At 41.4% G+C, this 22,910-nt stretch overlaps 1 long non-coding RNA gene across 1 annotated transcript in view; it reads left to right on the top strand.

Annotated features, from left to right (window-relative positions):
* LOC109316484 overlaps nucleotides 1-1,544 on the top strand; it is a 19,946-nt gene extending 18,402 nt beyond the window's left edge. The window contains exon 3 of the long non-coding RNA XR_002102853.1: nucleotides 1,532-1,544. This is a non-coding gene — a long non-coding RNA (uncharacterized LOC109316484). The remainder of the gene's footprint in view (nucleotides 1-1,531) is intronic.
* Nucleotides 1,545-22,910: the final 21,366 nt, after the last annotated feature.

Below are 22,910 nucleotides of genomic sequence, written 5' to 3'. Positions count from 1 at the left end.
GCATTATTTTTTTGAAGGTTGACTCTTTCTCAACTGCTTGAAGCACAACCTTCCTGTAAACCTACAGTAACCAAGTACTATGAACCATTGTATTTTTGGAGATATATTTGAGATCTATTTCTCATGAGATCACTTTGCAGTTTCTAAAGGTGTAGGTGGCTTGTTGACTAGTATAGAGACATACTTCACTAGAAATTATGCTACTTAAATGTTAATCTGGCAATGTTATGAATCCAACTAAAAAGTGTCCTGCCTCAAGCAGGACCACACTAGCCCAAAGCACCACATGTAAGAAAAGAATAAACATTGTGGGTGGCATAATTGTTACTTTTATATGTCTTCAGTATGCGCCTTTAGCAGTCAGGACCTCATAAATTCCAGGTCTATGCTTGTCAGTGTTGCTTTGGTTTCCCAACAAGGGGCTTTGAACTGTGCTGGCCTTGCTCCAGAGCTATCGGCTTGCCTCCACTGATGTCTATGGGTCTTAGGGTCTCATAAAATACTACTATAAAAACATAGCAGTAGGAATGAAAGACAGGGCTTCACATGTAGAAATAATTAAATGAATGAAATGAGGTCACTTAGTTTTAGAACAACTCTTTTAATTCTGACCTCTTTTTTCTCTCTCCTTGTGTTAAGCCTCCTACCACAAGCTGTGACAATTCACAGGTTGAGTCCAGAAATTTTAGCCTCTTGTAGACAATGCTTCAATATTCTTTTGTGAGGCCTTCACTTGGGTGATCAGGCTTTAAAAGGTGACTAGTGTTGCTTGAGGGGCAGGTGCTGGAGTCTCCAAAGCCTTCAGATCGCAAGTCTTACTCTGCTTTGGGTGTCTTCCGCTAGTAAGGCACTGATTGGCTTCTATGGACTAGAACTACCCCAAGCTTATGTAAGAGTCTGGACAAGCAACATGTAGCTTGCATCATTTTTGTACCCTGATATGTATCAGTGTATACCAGTTCCCAGTGTGGACAGGTGTGCACTTATACAGGGACAGCTGTACACATGAGAGCACAAAGCCTGATCAGTAAGTGGTGGGTTGGCAAGTGATGACCTGTTTCTCTTCACCAAACGACTATTTTGGGGTTGAGCCGTAGGTAGGCAACATCTAAAGAGGTGTAGTTTGTCCTGGATTCTACCCTAGATTCAAATAAGAAATGCTAGATGTGATCTGTCCACTCCTTGTTTACTCTGGTGTTAAAGCAGATTATTCTGGTGTAAGCATGTCATCTGTCCAGACTTCAACTGAAACTGATGCTGTCATGAAAACAGTGTAGAAGTGAGACAAGAGATGTGCTTTATTTATAAAGGGAAGTTTTAATAACAATTTTCCTTATTGTTTGTACAACTACCTTCCACTCTCTTATCTGTAGGCTCCCCAATATCCCCACAGCAAAGCCTTGTGGGTAAAATCTCCTGTAGGCTGGGGATTGATGTCTTCTTAACCTCTTAATCTCTTCTAATATGACCTCCAAATTTCTGCTCTCCAAGTCTCATATCATTGTAAGTACTGCAGTCCTTAGAACCAGAGAACTGAGCAGAACTTTCAGGCTGAATGTTATAATATTAGGGCTTTTCAAGGTAGTGAATAGATCAGGGCTTTTAACTGTGGGCCACATGTGCCCTCCAAAGAGTTAAGCTGCAGTCCCTGCACTCCCAGTCCAGACGCTGTTCTCTCTACTGATCCAGCTCCTGCTACTGCTCTGGAACTCCAGACTCCCCCTCCCTCTCTCAACTTCTGCTTCTTGCCCCCTCCCCAATAGGGAGGCCCGAATGGCTGAGGGAGCCTGCAGCTGGGGCGCTCTGGAAACCTGGGGACTCCATGCAGCACAAAAGTGCCAGCCTGGTACAGTGGGGGATGCCTGCTGCATGGCAGAGGGGGAAGGGTGTGTATGGCACAGTGTGTGTGAGTGGGACCATTGACTAGTGTGTTGGTACCAGCTGCCCAGTAGGGGGATGCCTGCCATGTCCCCTTGGGGTATGGCTTTCTGCAGCATGCAAACCAGAGGACATATGGCCTGTGCAGCAAGGGGGCAGGGGGCTGGTGGCCCTCACCCACTCAGAAGTTGGACAGCCCTGGTATAGGTAGTTTTGTAATGTGGGTATTCAGCTTGCAGGATAACACTGGTTACACTTATTTAGAAACTTCTGAAAAATTCTCCTTTCTACCCAAAGCTTGTGAAACTTAATCTTTTCTGAAATTCTGAATTTCAGCCAAGCCACAGTTTGAGGTTTGCAGTGTAACAGGAAAAGAGGCATAAGATGATCATAAACCATGTGATCTCATTTCACTAGTTCTTTTTTACCTAGATGACAAGTTCTTCAGGGAGGACATGCTTTTTCGGCAGGATATAAATCATTATTTCACAAGACTTTTTGTGTATGTAACTCAAGATCTCATTCTGGCTTTTCCCAACTTTTGAATGAATATTTTGAATGTGGTTTTTATTGATGTCATTTCCTATTTTTTGTTTTAAAAAGCAATACTGAATCCCCCCCACACCAATTTACTATGATGTGCAACTGCATTGACTCCCACATGGCTCGCCAGCCTTCTTGGGAGCTTCTGATTCTCAGCAAGGAGCTCTACCACTTTTGTTAAGAGAGTTACTAGTAGCAGTAGTAAGGGTGTGCCCATCAGGTGGAACAGACGGGAGACAAAGATGAGGTATATGCTTTCGGGTCCATGAATAGCTGATGGGATTAAGTGACAGTCCAGACTTAAGAATCCTGGCTAAAATCCAGCTTTTGCAGAGAAGCTATAGCAGCAGCATAAGTAGGGTGGGGCAGGTGGGGCACCAGTCTTAAGTGCCAATTTAGAAGAGGTGCCAGCAGAATCCCACAGTGGCCCACATCACCACTCCCCAGGGCTTAGCAATCCCCCCACCCCTTCTTTCACTCCTGTTGCTCAGCACTCCCTCGCTGACAGCATCCCCCTCAGCTCTCTACAACTGCCAGGGCACTGAAATTGCTAGTTACTCCTCTGCCTTATAGATCCCCCTTCTTCACGGTCCCTTGGTTTCCACATTTTACATTCTCCTCTACACTGTTTGGGCTGCAGTGAGAGCACTGAGAGCACAGAAAAGAAAGAATTGATTTGCTCTTAGGGTATAAATAGATGTCGCCTAATGAGGCAGGTAAGCTGTGCTGGGATATGTCCTGACATAGATGATATGCTTCATCAGGTGAAGCATGTGTCACCTGTTGTCCTGCCCATTGATCCTGTGGGACAATGGGTGACATGTCCCCTGCTTACAGAGACATGCCCTAGAGCTTCCCTGGGGTGTGTCTGTAAGCAGAGAAGGCTGGGGTTTCTCACTTGCAGAGATTCTCCGATAAGCATCTCTGTAAGAGAGGAAAACCTGGGCATTGAAGGGCCCAATTCTGTATCAAAATTGGGCCCCTCAAGGCCTGGTAATGCCTCCCCAGGTGGCTGGAGATTGTGGGACCCTCTGGGCTATCCACGCTCTTACATCATGGAGATAACAGGCATCTGTTATAGTAAAGTGGTAAAAACTATTATCATCTTTGTTGCAGCTACCAATTTGGGTATCTGTGGCATGACAAATGGTATAGCTGTCTGTCTACTTTTGTTCTGTGCCACAATAAAAATTGTTATGGTAGCACAAAGGCGACATCTATTTATACCCTTAATTGTGTTGCCCTGCACCACAGTAACTCCCAGCAGCAGAGGGGAGCAATGCCAGTAAAAGTCTCATCCAGCCCCTGCAAATATTGCCTGGAGCATGATTGCTCACTTGGTGGGGATGGGCACATGCACAGTCTAGTCAGCATGTGGGAAATAAGTGGGGACACCATATACTTAATGAATATAGAATCATCTGGGAATAATGATGCATGCTGTAAAGAATCTTTACTGAGCATGAGTGAGCTGCAATTTTCAGAGATTCTATCTTGGCCAAGTTGGAACAGAATTTTCAAAAAAACAGAAACCAAGTTTCCAGCATTAGGGAAACCCTTCTTGCAGTATTTCAGATCTTTGCTTCAAAGCATGAATTTGTTAGAGATTCTCAGAGAAAATGTTAGGGGATCTGATTAACATTGGGAAGCAGCAAATATTTTCATGATGTTATTCCCCCAAATTATTTTTTGCTGTATAAAACTGTACAAAAATATCTAGCCTGAGGGAAACAGAAAATTTCAGCCCAAAAGTTGAAGATGGCAAAGTTATAAGCAACTGAGATCTGGGTCATACAAAAGAAAAGGTTAGATGATCTTAACTATAGTTATCTATGCTATCTTTGCCTATATTAACATTTTTATGTGTACTAAAGTATAACATGGACAGAGGGGTATATTTAAATATTCTCTCTCTTTTTAAGTACCATTTTTATTATGAGGGAACTCATTAAAGTCATAAACAGTGCGTGTTGTATCGATCTATTCACAGTGTATATATAAATAAGGCTTCTGGTAAAATGAGACAAACAAGCTGGTTGTACATCATGTAGGAATGTGTGCTATGTTGTGAGTAATATTTTCCAGAGAAAAAATGTGGTGACAGATCTGTCAGAAACACTGGCTAGAATGGGGATCCGAATACCCTCATCATCCTTTATCCTAAAGCCAGAGCAAAAATGAGAAATCCCAGAGGGTGCCAGGCACAGTAACACTACTTTTTTTGCTATTATTATTATATTCAGCTGTTGGTTATGTTTACAATTATAGTCTTGGCAGACAGATTCTATTTGCACTGCCAAAGCTGATTGTCTAACCCGAAAATCAGGTCATATTACTGAGAACACAGTCTGGGGTTTTACAAGAGCCTGAGATAAATAGACTCCTTCACCGTCAGTTCACCTTGCACCTTCTATTTCTGCATGAGACACTACATTCATTTTGTTGGACCCTGATCCTTTACTTGGAACCCTGCAGGTTCAGACAGAACCCATTTTCAGACAGAACCCCAGGAAAGTCAGCGGCTCCATGCAGGTCCAATTGCAGATTTGGGACTTGGCAGGCTCCAGTCGCAGTTTTTAAATTCAGCTGCTCCCATTTATGGAGGGAGGCCTGGATGACCCTGACAAGAACCACTATGTGAACCATTCCTATTTTAATATAAAAAAAAAAAAAATTTAGTGCAGTGCTTCTCAACCTTTTTATACTTGAGGCATCCCTTGGAAAATGCCAGGTCTTAGATTTCACTCTTTTTTTTTGACCACTGAAAAGTACTAAAGCAATTCTTCCATTGCAAAGAATTCAGAGAGACTGCAACAGAGACAGAATGTTTTTAACCCTATGGGTTCCTACGTGAACGTGTTTGCAAATCTAACACTACTAACATTGCATGGCACCCTGCGGCACCCTTGAGAACAACTGATTTAGTGTCTGCCCAAAACTGATTTTTTTTCAAAATTTTCAGTGAAATGCTTCATTCTGAGTAACGCACAACACATTTACCAGAAACATTGGAGCTTATAGTTCCTGCCTCCCAAGAGAACAGTAGGTGCTGATTTTTAGAATCAGCGCACCCCTTAATAGACTCAAGGCACTCCTCGGAAAATGTCAGCTTAGTTTTCACTCGTTCTTAACTACAGGAAAATAATAAAGCAATTCTTCTGTTGCAAACAACTCAAAAAGGCCACAATAGGTCAAACGTTTTTAACATTATGGATGCTGTTTTGAAATCTCTGGGTTAATCCTGTGAATCATGTCTGCATACCTCACAGTGTTGACATTAATTGTATGGCACCCCAGCATGCCCCTGAAAGGATCTCAAGGCACCCCTTGAGAATCACACCTGTAGAATATTTTGAGGTGGCTCTGTCTGTTTCTCATGCTGAAAGTGTTCAGTCTTACCTAACTAATGAAGTATTCACTGGATCAAAGGGAACAAGACAAAGAATGACTGTGGACTGGTGAGGAGGGCACTGCCATAGACAGTGAAGCTCTCAGTGCATTTCCCTGTTTTGAATCAGAGAGGAAGTTTAAACCCGGTTTTCTATGTGGGTATAAACAGAGAGGGGGAAGAGGATGGGGCACTTTCTTCTCACTGCTTTTGGAAATGTCATCAAAATCCCCTGGTGATCCAGCCCAAGAAAACTGAGGTGGTTCATTTTGAGATGCATGAGGCTTTGTGGATTTGTTTTTTCATTTGGCTTTAAGCATTTAACAAATTCATGAATATTTTCAGGTAGAGTGAAGCTGCTTTTGGAGTGAATAATCAGTCATCTAGCTAGCCTTATACTGTGGGCATGCATCTGCAGAGATAATAATCATGTTAAATGTCCTAATTCAAAGCCCATTGAAATCTAAAGGAAAAAGTTTTAATTGACTTTAGCAGGCTTTGAACTGAGCTCAGTTACCGAGGCCCAAACTAGAAGCCAAGCATTCTGTGGGGAGGACTTTGTTGAACAGTGCTTCAGACAGGGGCAGTTGGAGGTCCTGCCTGGCAATCCTAGAGGCATGATGCAAGTGCACTCTCTTTCAGATGGGCTGCTCTTGACAGTGTGGGGGTAGTTTGCCTGGATGGTCATTGTTTCCCCCTCGTTCCCTTTGTAGCCTTTGAGTGTGTTTTAAATGTCCTTAGTTCCTTCAGGGAATACACTTGAATTTGGTTGGTGTGGGGTTTTTAAAATGTGTTTAGAATGCTTTGCACTTGCGTTTTATTGCATGGAGCAGTGTCTTGAAGAGGGAATCAAGAGAAAGACACGGATATCGTTGTCAGCATAGTTCATAGACAAGAATCCATTTTTCCCTTTCATTTAGAGTCAAAGAAGTTTAGGTTTTACATGACTAAGAACATAGTATCATCTTCTCTTTAATTCCAGCAAGCTACTCCTTCGCTGTTGTCATTTTTACTTTGATCAGTAAGCAGCTTTGAATAGAATATGTAGCCATTCTCTCTGTGGGTGAACCTTTATGTAGAAAAGCAATGAAGCTTCATCCTCTTTATGTTCAGATGTTATTTTAAGCCTCCCCTTTTCATCATTCTCACTAGTGAAGCTGGGCTGAGGTCATGGGAAAGTGCATCTTTTCTCCAAATTAGAGGATTCTCTGGACTACTTTTAAGGATCTTGACCTCTGGGATTGGTGACAGAGATAAAAAGGCACCTTTACTTTAATAGTCCATGCTAATTCTTCTCAGAGGAATTCAGTAAACTGTCTCTGCCTAAGCAGGATCATCCTTCATATTCAGCTTCAAAATTTAGGGGACTGACTCCTCCATGAAGAGCAGCAAGTTAAGTATGTCCTTATCAGCACATGCATACTGAATCCTAATACACTCCTCCAGGTGATACTATGAACAGGGGTTGATCATTAAGGATTACATTTTTTTTTTGGGTTGTTGGTTTCAGGCATTTTCCCCGATAGACCTAAATTTAATTTCCAAGCCTTTCATTTGCCCATTGTCTCCCTGTCCTGCTTACTAGAATATTCAAGTTGTTATTTATATAGTAGTGTGGGTGTGCAAGACCACCATGGAGAAAATATTCCTGATCCAAAGCAGTTGCAACCCAAGTTTAGGCCTTGATCCAGCACAGACTTTAAGCACGGTTGGTATTGTTCTGACCCCACTGCAGTCAATGACATAGGTGCCAACTCCGTGGGTGCTCCGGGGCTCAAGCACCCACAGAGCCACACTTGCAGACGTTAAAAAAATGCTTTACCAGAAGAAACAGTGCGTTACTTCTACCCAGCTCTCTGGCGTCTGTAAATATTGGGTGCTTCAGTGGGACTTTTAGCGCTGTTTGCTAAAACTGATTCAATGAGCTATTAGATAAAAGCACCAAAAAGCCCCACTAAAGCATCCAATGTTTACAGATGTTGCAGAGCCAGGTAGAAGTAATGCACTGCCTCTTCTGGGCATGTACAAGGCTCAGCATGGAACGTGCTGATTTAAAAGTAAAATTCTAGGGGTTTGGGGATTTTTTAAAAATGTTTGTAAGCACCCACTGGCAAAAAACAAGTTGGTGCCTATGGTCAATGACACAACTCCTTTGATTTGAGAAGGGTTGGGATTTCTCCGTATAAGCAATTCCATGTATGTCTTTACAGGGTTAGAGCTTTTAGACATGACCCATCACCTTTGCTAAGTAGCCGCAGCTCAGTACATGGTCTAAACGGAAGTCCGTATCAGATCAATCCAAGTTTTACAAGCTTTACAAATGCAATTTAAACAAGTGCCACACCAATGCTCAGTATCCCAGGAGTGAAGGGGAACATGGAACAGACAGTTTAAAATAAGTGTCACCAAGAGTTGTCAGGAAATGCTGGCATTAGTCCTCATGATGTCAGCAGAATAGTTGGAGCTGTGACAGTGATAGAACATGATAGGCCATTTATGTCAGCCACTGTTCAGCTTTATTGTGATGTGTATGTGTGTATATGTGTATGTATAGTTTACACACACACACACACACACACACACACACACACACACGTGCATGCATGTGTGTGTGTGTATAGGTGACACATCAGGGAACTTCCCAGATTTTCTTTGGGCTTTCCCCTGATAGAGGCAAACAGCTATGAAAGATACAAATTGAATCCAAGCCACAAATGAAATGAAAGGGAACAGAGCCATGATATAGCATCATGCTGAGAGTGTGGTTTGCTAAGCATATTATGTCCCTTTATAACAGCTTGTCTACACAGAAAATAAGCACCTACCATAGTAGCTCTGGGGTTCTTTTATTCCTGAAGCTTATTTTACAGATAGTAAGGCTCTTCAGTGGGAAGCAAAGGAAATGGATAAAGAATAGGAATCTGAAAGATTTTGTTCCTTTAGCTTTTGTTTACAGTGTCCAGTGAAATCAGTAAATGGTAGATACAGGACCGACTTCGATTCCTTGTAACACCTGGAGAAAAAATTACCCCAGGCAAAATTGCAAACAATCAGTAACATTAAATGTATTGTAATTCTCTAAAGAAAGACACTGTTTTTACATTAACTGCATAATCATTCTGTATTTGTCTTACAGTAGTATTCAGTAGGGCTGTGCAAAGCTTTGGTCCCTGATTTGATTTAGCAGAGATTTGGCCCGATTCTGTGGCCAAATCTCCAAATCCAAATTGAATCAGAGGACCCTTTAATCTCTGCAGATTGAATTGGAGCCCTCTGAATCAATTTGGAAAGTTTTGGAGATTTGGACATAGACACAGCTTTAAATATTTTTCTATATACCTCTAGGTGGCTCATGAATGCTGTGATGCTGGGATGCATGGAGTGTCCCAAAGAAGTGTGGGGGGCTCCCCAGCCTGCACAGCAGCAGCCCCAGTAGTGGATCAGGAGCACTTCCAGTCCACTTCCAGGTCTGCTGGAGAGTGTGCAGGGCCCCCTGCATCCCCTGGTGTGGCAATTGGCGCCTCCTGGGTTGAGGGTGGTACCTGGGGTCCCCCTGTGGCCAATTGCCAAGCTGGGGTGCACAGAGGGGTCCCCCAGCGCACTCCCTGGCAGACCCAGAAGTGGATCAGAAGTGCTTCTGGAATCAACAGCGCATAGCCCTGGTGGTGGGGGGCATGGGGGTGGTGGGAGCATGGTGGCGGCGGGGGGGGGCTCCCTCAGACCCTGCCAGCACTGTCAGTGGTGGGGGGCAAGGAGTGGCGAGCACCGACCAAGGGTCGGCAGCCACCTGCAGCCGCCACCAGTAGAGGCGGCAGTAGCCAGAGGTGATCATGGACTGCCTGCAGCCACGTGCACCCCCTACGCATTGCCCATGATTTTTGTTTATCCACTTCCCAGTTTGCCATCGAACACATGGAGGGCCCCCCCACCGCACTCCTGTGGATTGCTCCATCCACCCCGCCATCGCAGCATTCACATACCTCAAGTGTGGCTTGTGAACGCTCAATGAATCGAATCACTGTCCCTGATTTGGGCCAAATCCAAATCGAATAGGACCCACTTTGCACACCCCTAGTGCTCAGTGTATTCAAAGGAAGCATTTTCCAGTAAATTGAAGAAATAGACATCTTGAGCTTGGTTATTCATGCAATTTAAGGGCTACTTAACTGAGGCTCTTTGCAAGTGACAAAAATGTTTTCACTTGATACGGGAAATGTTTATAATTGTGCATGCAAGCATTTTAGACACTTATGGATAATAAACCCTGTCACTCTAAGTTTCATGTGCAATCATATTCATTTTCCTTTTCCCTCCATAAAACTCTAGGTGAGGAATATACTGGCTCTTCACAGGACAAAATAAACAAAGTATTGACTGAAATGTATTAAGGACTGATATGAACTTTCTTGGTTCAAAATGTTAGTAAAATGGATGGTAAAGCTGTGAGTAGTGCTTAAGTGTCCTTAACTCTGAAGTATCACCAGTTAGAATAGCCAAATTGTAATATTAATCTGTATATTTGAACCAGATCATTGAGTGTGAGCCATTTGAATGCTGCATGTATTGTATCTTTCACATGGTTTCAGTTTAAAACTTTATTTCAGTGTTACTTTTCCCTCTTGCAAGTCTAAGTATGAGTGAAACACTGCAAAAATTGAACAATGCCACAATCTATTTTTACTTAAAACCAATGTAAGTGTTAATTTAAACCCGACTCTCCCCATTATCATCTGTTTCTTTTGAAATGAAGAGACTGTCATTAAAGAGGGCTTCTTAGAGCTGTATATGACAAGACGGTTCATCAGACAAGGAAGCTGAAAAGACTCTATTCCAAACATATGTACTGCTTTCTTATCCCTCCATCCACTGTCCAATTCGTCTTTCATTTTCCCTTTGTCATTTTGTTTGATACTATATCACAAGAACGACTCTTACCAGCAGTTGTATTATTTCTAGACATCAAGATTTACAGGGTTTTTATTCACTGTAATTAGGATTAACAGTGCACCAGCAAGTGTAAGGGTAGCAAACTCACGCTGAGAGTGAGGTCTGCTGGGTTCTGTTCTTGGCCTGTATCAGTGGTTTGTTATGTGGCTGTAGGGTAAGTCACCTGACCCATCAGTGCCTCAGTTCATCCAGATGTCAAATGGGCATAAAGTGTGTGTCCATCCCCATGGACAATGTTGACCTCTGAGTAAACAGCCAAAGCCGAAAAATTGTGCCCAAACCACCACATCTTAGCCAATACTTTTGGCTGAAAACTAAAAACTTTGATTTAGTAATGCTGCTATAATGTTCCATGGGAGTTAGTTTGGATGCTTCAGGCCTGAGCTTTCCAATTCCACATTGTCCCTTACTCGGGCTTTCTGGCACAGCCAGTTTATCCTGAGCTCAGGGAAATGTTGATTTTTTTGAGCCTTGAGCAATGTGGTGGTGTTTTTTAAATTTGTTTTGCTAGGCACTGGAGAGGTAGACCTTGCTTCAAGGAGTTTGGAGGCTGAAGAGAGAAATGACAAAGTAAAGGAAGAAGAAGAAAACATAGCATCAAATCTATCAAATACAGACTATTGCTAGTTGGCCTACTGAATCAACATTAGCTAAGATCTTTTATACATTATGGTCAAAGTGAGTCTTGAAAAATGGAAGAAGAGGGGGCATAACACTATTGATTGAGCTAGGGAAGGGGCAAGATGGAAAACAGTACAAAGACACTGCTGGAAAAGACCACAGAAGTTGGTTTGAGGCTTGCATCACTGGCAAAATAAGTGCAGATCAGGCAAGCGGGAATGGACAGGGTTATGAGGACTAACGAAGTAGAACTGACTTAGCTTAAAATGGGATTCAAAACAGGTGGAATATGATCAAGAAGAGAAGCATGAAAAGTGAAGTATAAACAATAGCTGGCCAATAAAGAAGGCTAATAACTGAATGATACAGAAATTATTGCAGAAATATGTGGCAAAATAATTTAATTACAGGCATGATTTATTTAAAAGGATCTGGGAAAAGTCCCAGTTCATCATAGCTTGTTATAGATGAGGCCACTTATATATTGTCTGTACAATTGGTAGAAATATATTTGTGTGTATACAGCATGTGGATACTGGCAGCTACTTGAGTAAACGTGCATTGTGTGTGTGTGTCTGCATGTGTAAATTAAATATTGCATAAATCAAGTGCAGGAGAAAACTGCCTTGGTTCAGCAAGGCCACTTCTTGTGATTTGCTCTAGTATTTGATTTACAGATGATCCAAAACATGGTGGATCCAAAACATGGAGCTGGAGCCCTTCTGGAGTCCTAGGAGGGCTCCAGCCTTAGGAGAATGCTCTCCACTCCAGTTCCCAGCCTCATGGGCTTTAAATACTGCCCATGCCACCCAGGTTATTGGTGTGGGCAGCACTTTCCAAGCCTGTAGGGCCAGGGAAACTATCCTTGTCCCAGTTCCCAACTGCCTGGACTTTAATTGCTGAGCCCCTTGCCCCCAACACCTGCCCTAGTTCCTGGCCCCATGGGCTTGAAATGCTATGTGTACAGCCCAGTCTGGTGGCACACAGGATGATCTAAAAGCATGGGAACTGGGAGCTGGGTCAGGGAGGCTGTCAGGGGCTCTGCATTCCTGCTCCTCTGGTTTTAAATCACCCTGTGTGCACCCATCTGGGCTACATGAGGCAGTTTAAAACCCAGAGGGCTGCTTTTTGACAGTCTTCCCTCTTCTCAGGCATGGGCAAGGACAGGCTGTCAAGAAATGGTCTCCCTAAGAGTAGGGGTGGTGGTCCTAGTAGTAGCCCTTCAGTGCTCTTTGGCTGGAGAGCTTACTTCTGTAGCTCTCCCGCTAGGGGGCTGTAATGGGCTTCATTTTTACTGATAAGAAATTCAGGTGAATTCTCACCAATAGAAATGAATGCCTGTCCATGGTTCATATTTCCTAGCTTATAATGTCCATCTTCATTTCCAGCAACTGAATTTTGCAAAAAAGGTACATGTATGCAGGAAGAAATGGTATTTATTTCTCAAGTATTCTGTTGATAATTTAAGTTCATAAGTGTAGTAAGTATAAAAATAGGCCCAATGTTTTTCTTTTACCAAGAATGATTGTTTTTTAGTCAGCAGAAACGTTGCATTAATAAATGAAGAACAATTATTTTTGTCATGATTGACCTAATTTGAGCGGTGTTCTTTATTGCTTGGGGTTTATATTCTTCTAATTATTTTTCAGCTACTAAAAATATGGCTTCCCAGCAAGTTTTACTCAGAGGATGAAGGTCAGCAGAGGGAGAAGAAAAATCTGCTGAGAATACATGAGACAGCAAAACCTTTAAACTTTTGGCTTAATAGCTCTTGCAAAAAATTCAGCCCACAAACCCTGCAATCATTAAAGGTGGGCAACTTTGCTGTGAGATCTCTTGCTTATGAAAACAGACTCTGCCAATTATTCCATCTTAATTCATTTTCTGCCAAGACAGTAACTCTTCCAGAAGTCAGTATAGAAAGTACAAGATACAGCTTTGTAGTGGGTAGGCATCAGCTATGGCACTGTTTTTATTTCCAGCAATGCTAAACCACAGTGTTCATGAGGGATATGTTGTAATAGCAAAGTACAATTAAAGACCATGGTGTATTTTATAAAGGTTCCCAATGCTCTCTTAAAGTGTTTCCATAGAATCTCAGCTCACCAATATGTCAAATCAGTCTCTTTAAATTTTTTTAGCTCATCACTAACCTGTTGGAAAAAAAAAAATCCCAGCATCCAAAGCTCTATAAAATATACTGTATAATTGTTCCAGAGCTGCAATCAAAGCTGCATAATAGTTGCTAATTAAAATGTTACACTCTTCCATTTCAGTTGAAGGTGGTGGGATGGGGGAGTACTGTTTGCTTTCATGTATCACTACCTAATTGTCTTTTTTTCCCCCATTACCTGTTCTTTAGCATTACTGACCAGAGGCTTGTTCTGTCCAACATGAGATAATTTGTATAATTAGGTACATTTGTAATTTGGGGTTCACTGGCACAAAATATTTCCTGGGTGAGTTGTTTAGGGCTAATTCCAGTTTCTCAAATAAGACAGATGTTGTTGTTCCCTTTAAAGATGTTATCCATGTAATTTTTAATTCTCTGATTTATTTGGGGGATTTTAGAAGAATAATGAAGATACCCTGATCATGCCTGAAATAGGGGAACTGCTTTATGACTCCAGTGGAAGCCATTTTAAAAAAGCAGATTGAAAAAAAGATTAGCGGAGATGAATAGAACCCTGCCCCATTCCTTTGAAACCTTTGAGTACAGTATTGGTTTAGGGTTTAATGATGTTTAGATATCACTTTGCACATTACACATTAAAGTGAGTACATACAAGAAGCATCCTGGGCCTTCTGTTTGTTTTGTATATTTACTTGAATGGGCTGTGCACATATGGTACCTTATTCCTGAAGTGCAGTATTGAAAGTGGACACTAGAGAGCTCTTTCTACCAAATACATGTCACCAGTGGGAGGACAGGATCTCTGAGAGTTGCATTTCAAACATTCTCCTTCAATTTATACAAAACAGCTTTGCTTTTTTCATTTTTATACTGGAAAAATTAACATTCCAGGGCAAAGCACATTTTACAGTCAGATGAATGGCTGCAGTTGCTGGAGAGTGGTGCAGATTTGTAGGAGTTATAACTCGAGAACTAATTATACAATTTAAAAGATAACACAGAGAAAATCAAAGGAACTATGACTTGCTGGCCTGGAATCATAATTAGTTTTCATCTGAGTAAAATATATATATATGTATATACACCTAGCATGCGATTTATTATGATTGTTATTATTATAATATGGAGTACATCTCCTGTGGAGTCACATATATGTAAATAATAATGTGCCTTCTGTGTGTTTATCTAAATTGTCAGGTTACAGCTTTAGATGCACAGTGAATTCTAAATAGCTTCTCTGCAGTCACTTTGCTGATAACCTTAAGCCTTACAACACACAAGCTATTGCTAAACATTACTCTATTAGCAACTGATACAACAAGATGACTACTGGGCCCACTTTTTTTTCATTAGCTGCATTTGAACTAGTTATTCCTCCAGTTGCTTTTAAACTATCAATGCTTTATATAGCAGCAAAACAAGATCTCCTATGCTGTCACCATAATACACTCAAATACTGATACATGTACCAGTTCTCTTTCTAGATGCTTTAGTGATTTGACATTTAGTCTTCCTGTTTCAGGGATCCTGCTGTAATGCTGGTCTGCAGGTAGCAATGGCTTGTGTTAAGGTACAAGGATTCCATCTTGTGCTCCTATCTGGAAGCCTGACTCTGAGCACAAATACAGGGAGGATTTAGCTTGCTAGAATACCTAAAGGAGTCAGAAACAGCTAAGGCTCCGTTCCATTAGTGAACCTCAGTCAAAATAGATAAGTCTCCTGTCTCTTCTTAAAGGGTACAGCAATGGCTGCCACTGAATCCATTCCCAGAGTCTGTATGCTGCCACAGACTCTGCCAAAGTTATTACCAGGGGAGTATACCTGCAAATCTCCACTAATGTAGGCTTTAAAGTGCTATGCATAATGGCTAGCCTTTGTGATGTATGCTATGCTTTCTCTCTCCTATTCTGCTGTGTGCGCTCAAAGAAGAGGGATGGCCTTGTGGTAAAGAAATTGGATGAGGATTCAGGAGATCTGGTGTCCGTTCTGACTATATCACAGTTTTCCTGTGTGACCTTGGGCAAGTTACGTAATCTCTCTGTGCCTCTAGCCCATATCTGTAAAATGTGGGAAATAATCCTTTCCTTCTCCCACCATTTGTCTCTCTCATCCAGATAGATTATAAGCTCATTGGGTTGGTTTTTCAACCTTACTATGAGTTTGTATAATGTAGAGCAGTGATTCTCAACCTTGTTTGTACCAGGACCCATTTGTAAACATCAGTGGCCAGTCCTGACCCAGTGCAGCCCCCTGGTGTGTGGAATGGGAGAGAGTGGTGTGAGGCATGGGGGGGCCCCAAGCAGCCCCTTATAGGCTGGAACTCTGCCAGCCTGCAAGGGAAAAGCCACAGTTTCCCATATTTTTCTCCTTTAAAGGAAAATCCATTTTTAAAGTTTGTTTATCCATTTTTAAAGTTTCTCCACCACCCTTTCAGATATTCTTGTGACCTACTTTTGAGAAAGGCTGTTGTAAAGCACAATGGGTCTCTGATCTCACTAGGGGCCAGTGTTAATAGAGCTGTAGGATGATGGTTTCGAGGAGGACCTATGATCTGATCGGCTTTACCTAGAAAGCCAGCAAATCTATGTTCTGAGTTTTGAAGAGGCTTTCCTTTTGGGGTAGCCTGAATAATATAAATGACAATGAGAGGGAATATTACACTTAGCTTCCAAAAGCAACATGTGACAATAATAGTTGAAAGCCAAGCCATAATAACAGTCTTACTTTGTTCTTGTCAAGGCACAGTCCTTTAAGAAGATATTGCTGGAAGATAGATGCGGAGAAACTTCCAGCCGGGAAGAGCTCAGGACAGATCCAGCTGGATCAACCAAGGCATCTGTGGAGAGAGGCTCCCTTTTGATTCTTCTGAAATTGCTTCCTTATACATACCACACGGATCTCCGTTTGAGCCTTTGCTGTGTTAATTCTCACACACACACACACACACACACACGCGCGCACGCACACACACTCACACGCGCGCGCGCGTCTGCTGAATGGCATTCATCAACACTTCCTGAGTGACCCTGAGCTTTCAAGAAAGTCCTCTTCCACTTCATGGATGGGATTCTCCTAACTGCAGAAATGGCAATGATAGCTCAACTACAACTAACAAAACTGTCAGAATTAAAAGGTGGGATATAGCCAGAACTAACATGTCTCTTACAAAACCCAGGCTTTTCTAAAAGCAAGCTCTTAGAAAATTGCATTCTATTATTCCAGCCACCGAAGGCTCATGTTACCTCTAAACAAACTCAGACAGGCACTGTCATCTATCAGTCACTTTTACGGCACCATAACGCTCTGAAAAGTTGGGAGCTATTTAAACACGTTTAACAGAATTTTATAAGTCAGTTCTCAGAATATGGGTTAGGTGTTCATTGCCCCTCAAGTGGAATGAGATGAGGCCCCCAACAAGGCAATAAGAGAAATTTCACAAAGGAAATTAAAACACAATTCCTATCAAGTAATCTCACATGAGCCATCAGTGCTTTTTACATCTACACTTGAGACTATGTGACACTTGGAAGAATTCAAATGCTAGCAGTGGGTATAGATTTTTTTTTCCTAACTACAGTTCAGTTCAGTGGTCCAGAGAGTAAATCTTTTGGGAAGTATCCAAGGCCTTAAGATCTAAGAAACTCTTTCTGGAAACTAAATATAACAGCAGGGCCAATTTAGCTGACAGATGTGGTTATCTCAGTGACGAAGTGCGCTAGAGTCTCATAATCCCCCCTTCTCCAAAAAATCCCCAGCTATTGCTTTATTCATCTCCCAAAAACATCTTGGAATATGAAGTTAAGAAAAATGGCTCATTTAATATCATTTTATAAATCTTTTTTTAATGCATCATGTTCCATAGACTATTTTTTTCACCAAGACATAACCCACTGTCAAGTCTGACTAATAACAGTTTATAGACCAGCAGTGAACATAAACTGTCTCAGTGACACGAATACAAACTCCGCAGCTCAGTTTACTGCAGCTTAGAATGGATTAATTTCCCATGTCAGACTCCAGGCTCATGCCAAGAAGCCTAACCCAGTCTTCATGATTTTCTGTTCCTAGCTATAGTCAAACTCAGTCAATATAGAAATATCTAGAAATAGACCCAGCTTTTGCAAAGTGTGGATCTCGACTTCCCCAAAGCTTGAGATTCTGCTTAAGCCTAAGTCTAGTATTAACAAGCCCCTTTTAAAGAATTCAGGAGAGATGACGTTCTGTTCCTTGTAGGTTTTTATACCATCTTCATTACCATAGTATTTGGGCTTCTTCCAGAAATACATTAAGTAACATGACTAAATTTTAGGGGTGTTGGTTGTAACCATGTTGATCTAAGGACATAGGCAGACAAGGTTCTTTGGGTAAATCTGATATTTTTTATTAGACCAATGAAAATTGCTGGAGAAATTCTTTGTACCTGAAAGCGTGCAACTATTTTTTACAACTATTTTAGTTGGTCTAATAAAAGGTCTCAGATTTACCCAGAGAACCATGTCTGCCTATAACTAAATGTTGCCATTCATGTTCCATTTTTTTCTCTCATTCTTTCCACCGGAGGAAAAATTATGTATGCAGTAGAGTAGTGTCATTCAGTCATTTATTATTCCTTATACTCTTCTCTGTGCTTGTAATATGAGAAGCAAGTCAAGGAAGCTCCTTTTATAGGTAGGGCAGAAAGTGATGAAGGTCCTCAGATCTTGCAGCTCCCAAGAAAGCTCTCTCTCTAGCACAGGGGAGCTTCACCTTATAGTTGAAAGTTCCAAGGTGGCTGAGGAATAGAGTTGTTGACTGTGGCATTCATTCTGGAGATTTAGCCTGTAATATAGATATGCTGAGGCCAGGTCTTTGAGCATCTTGAAAATAAAGATCAAGACCCTGAATATAGTTTCATAGTTTCTGGGGTCTGAAGGGACCTGAGTAGATCATCTAGTCCGACCCCCTGCCATGGCAGGAAAGATTACTGGGGTCAAATGATGTGATGATCTCAATATGATGTGGTATTACAGTACAATGGAAACCAGTGTAGAGTGAAGGACAGTTTAGATGTGTAGCTGCAGTATTCTGTACTAGTTGATTTGTCTGAACTTAGAAATTCAAAGGTTGAGTGAAACGGGGAAAAAGAGTTGGAGCAGAAATAGGTAAGAGGTGACATGGGATGAGAACCATTGATGCAGGAGGGATTGGCCAAGTAGATGGGGAAAAGTATTCCTCAATGTCTATCTAGCAACTGCATTTCTGAGCTGAAAATGATGAGCTTATAAGTAGGGATTTAAACCCTGAGGAAAATTTGTAAAAATCCTATGTCTCTCTTTCTCTCCCATGGTTCTTTCAGGCACACTTGCATAAAATGTTTATAACAACGTGTTGGTGAATATGTTTTGTAACTAATGTAGACAACATAAATTGTGTTGTAGCATGTGACAAGGTAGCATTTTGGACCCTGAAGGGCCAGCATCACTGGGCTGTAGAGGGAGCCCCACCTATTTTAGCTTGGGCAGAAAGAGAATAACTATCATGCTTGGGCTCTGGGGATAAGATAGAGAGAAAAGGGAGCAAGGTGTTACTCTCAGAAAATCTTCAGTTTACCTCTCTCTGCTCTCACATAGCTTAATCCACAGAATTGGAATTTGTTTTGCTTAAAACTCATTTTATACTGCAATTTTCATCCTGGGCAATGTGCAGCTCCCAAGATAAATTCCATATATAATTGGCCCCAATGTGTGGGTTGAATTTCTGATATGCTAGAACTGTTTCATCTAAGAAGCTGCATAAGAGCTTTATTGCTTTAATTTTAACTGATCTATTGACTGCCAGAAAATCTCTCAATCACTTTCGTGAAAACAGCAGTCAGCTTGTGGTAATGCTTGCAGAGGGAAAGCAAACATGAATGACAGCTCCCTAACTAATGTGGCATTGGAATTGGGTTTGGTGGTTGTAATTGTGCCTGGAACCATTTTTTAATCTTTTGTTTTAGCTAGGGTAGAGCTGTGTATGCTGATGTCACAGAACTTGCAGCTAGGACCATATGGTAAAGCTATGAGCTGTATCAAGGGATGCTGATAGACATGGTGTTGTACCTGGGATGCTTGTGCACCAAAAATGCTAGGTAGCTGAAAGCAGTAAAGACAGACAGTTTCCCCTTACAAAAATAAAGATGCAAAAAGGAATTTGAAGAGGAATGTACTATATTCCTTGTTCAGTAGCTTTTTATGGAAACTGTCACCATACTCATACTACAATGGCTTGATATAACTTATTCTGCACCATAGGTTCTAGTACTTTACTAAAATTTACTTCAGCTGTTGTTAAACATAGAGGTGTTTTACATTATTGTCTTGAAAAAAAACTGACTATACTTAGTGCTGATTTGTTTATTAATTATTTTAAGACTTATAATCAAATATTAGAGAAAGATCCTCATTGGTAAGGGATATATTTTAATCATGAGGAGTTCATGTTTTCTTTGTAACTACAGAGTAAGTGTACACCACCTGTAGGGTCCAATTCAATAGCAGCTAGGGATGACACAAGATCTTATATACACGTCAAAGCAACTTTTGAACAGAGGACTATCATTGGGTTCCAGGTCAAGGATGCCCACAAAGCAACTGTTTAAGTCCAAACGGGGAATAGTCATCTTATTTACACACTTGCAAAAGGTTGATTACACTGAGGACTGTATTTTCTGCTATAAAGCTTCAATATCAAGAAAGTTAAACTGATCCAGATCCAGCCTCCATTTGAAAAAGGTCTCCAGTTGTCTCAAGCAATCAGATTCTTTCAGGGAATCCAGTTGCTGGTGTTCTCCAGAAATGTGAATTCTAACCACCGATTAAATCTTGGTCAGGGTGTCCTGGCAACCAAAGCGAGTGCTCAATATGCTTTTGACAAATTATCCTTAGCAGTTCTGATCCAGCTTGAGAGCTCTATAGCAATTACATTTGCTTATGGAAAAACTCATAATGGGGGGCACTTTTTGATAAGCACAAATAGCAGTGAATGCGTACCCTCTGTTGCTTGTCAGTGAAATTTAGGCATCTAACTGCTGTTTGTACCTTTTAAAAACCTTCCTTGAAAATGTGCAAGTTATTTGCATTCTTCTGCTTTGAAAATATTCCTGTTAAATCCTCTTCTTACCAGCAAAATTCCTGTTTGGAACAATCCATCACCTTCTACTGATCTGTATCCAGAAATAGAATTACAGGCTGGAAAAAATAAATCAATCCAGGATTGCCAGTATGTATTGCAAATAAACGAAATTAGCCAGTTGGAGAGTTTATTCATTCAAAACACAGTAACTTGAACTGGGTTTTTCTTTTAAACTGAAATTGGTTGTTCTGACCCAGGGAAAAAAAAGGTATAAAGCCCATTACTAGGTAGTGCTGGAAATCCTTACTTCCTATGAATTCCAATTCAACTAGTATTAAATCAGTGAAAGTTGTAGGTCAAGCTTGTTCTACTTCTAAGTGATTCGAGGCCACACACAATGTGGGCCACACCCACAAGGGCTGCACTAGTGCAGGGCACAGGCCTATGGGTTGAATCCTATCCCCTGCTGCACTGCATGCACAGGTGGCACCTCCTGCTGCGACCTGCATGCGGACGCCCTCCCCACCCCACTGCACTGCATGCAAGGTAGCACCCTCCCCCCGCACAGTGCATGGGTGGCCTTCACCTCATTTCCTCCACTGCACTGCACCTACTGACTCCCCCTGCACTATGGGCTGTATCATCCCACCCCTTGGGATAGGAGGAGGTAGCAAAAGCTGAGGGAGGAAGGGGGAACTTAGAAACTCCAGCTATAGCAGCAGCCAGAGCAATAGGGGGCAGTGGCCAGGTAGGGCCCCAAGGGTGACTCATTAACCGCTCCTAGGCTGTATGTGGACCTTGGGCCACTAGTTGGACAGTCCTGTCGTAGGTGATCAGTATCTTTTATGTTTAGATCCTGTCTGTGATCAGGTGCTATTTGAGGATTTGATGTTCAGGTTTTTGAAAAGATTTTCCAGGCTGAAATAAAAACAACCTTTCTCTAAAAGAGAGAGAATACCAGGATTCTGTGAGCTTGAGACCTTGCTTTGTCTTTAGAAAATTTCTGAAGTGCTTCTGGAGAATGAGCACATGGGATCTAGTGCCACTGACAGGAGAAAAATGCCATTTTTTCTCCTTCTGTAATTTGGCTATATACATCCTAGTTAAGAATACACAGTCTTAAGGAAACTGTTATCTGCTAATTGTTGGCCAGATCCTAGAATGGACAAATGTAAAATGAGGATATGGACCTTAAGCCATATTCTACTTTAATTTCACAATAAAAATGCCATCAGTACATCTCTCCTCAACCATTGTACTCAATCTGACCTTTTAAACTGCAAACAGTAAGTCTGGATAATTCTTTTCCTGATAACTCCATTTGTCTCCCCTCATGCTGATCAATTAGTAGACCCTACTATGTTTCACCTGTGACCACTGTAAGCAATTTCTGTGTGACCACAGCTAAGGCACAAACTGGGACTCTTATGGCCCAGAGGCTTTGAGAAGTTGTATTTTCCAGACAATCTGAAAGGCTAAATACTCCTAGCTAATGTAGTAATAGCTCTGCTAAGTGTTTCTCAACTTTGAATAATTTCTCAGCAATTATCCATTTTAAGGAATATCTGAAATAGGGGAAAAATCTTAAAATAGTTCAAGGAGGAACCTACTTTTAACTATTGAAGGTAGCAGTTGGAGATGAAGTATGTCCACAGGAATCCACCAGTCAGTTCTCATTGTCATCCTCATTGTACTCATGTGCCTTTCCTGACAGCTGGGAAAATTAGTGTTCTTTTTTAATTTTTGAAATTAATATAGGACCCAGTCTGGAAGTCTCTGTGAAGAGTTCTAGTGCTATACCATGAGTTAAATTGAAAATACTACTTTCCCAGTGGAAATCAGAGTACATCAAAGTTTGTCTTGAGGTCACCGGGTTTCTTTATAAATAATGAGTGATGTCTTCTAAGGAAATCAGGATCAGAGAATCAATTACAAGATTACTGAGACTAAGATTAGCCCTCACTTGAAATGCTGATGGTAGTTGGCCCCAAATGAAATATGAACTGTCACAGAGCTTGAAGATTTTACAAAAGATAGCCCTTTTGCTAGAAACAAACCAGGGATGAAGAAAAAGATCATGACAAGGATTTTTTTAGCCCATCTCATTGAAGTGTTTCATTACAATTATAGTCTTTCTCCTCACCAAAGCTCTTGTAAATGCCACAACCTAAATTCTAGTCAGCCAGACAAAAGTGTTCTCTTATTTACTTGGTTGAACTGTAGATCACATGCTCTGTTTTGTGGCACAGTCTCTCCATGCCTCTTCCAATATAACAGTTATAGAAGGAACGCTTTGAGTAAAGGCAA

The sequence above is a fragment of the Crocodylus porosus genome, unplaced genomic scaffold (assembly GCF_001723895.1).
Source record: "Crocodylus porosus isolate Cpor-Errol unplaced genomic scaffold, CroPor_comp1, whole genome shotgun sequence".
Taxonomy (NCBI): domain Eukaryota; kingdom Metazoa; phylum Chordata; order Crocodylia; family Crocodylidae; genus Crocodylus; species Crocodylus porosus.
Note: the sequence above shows the minus strand (reverse complement) of the source record. Positions and strands in the feature narration are given on the sequence as shown.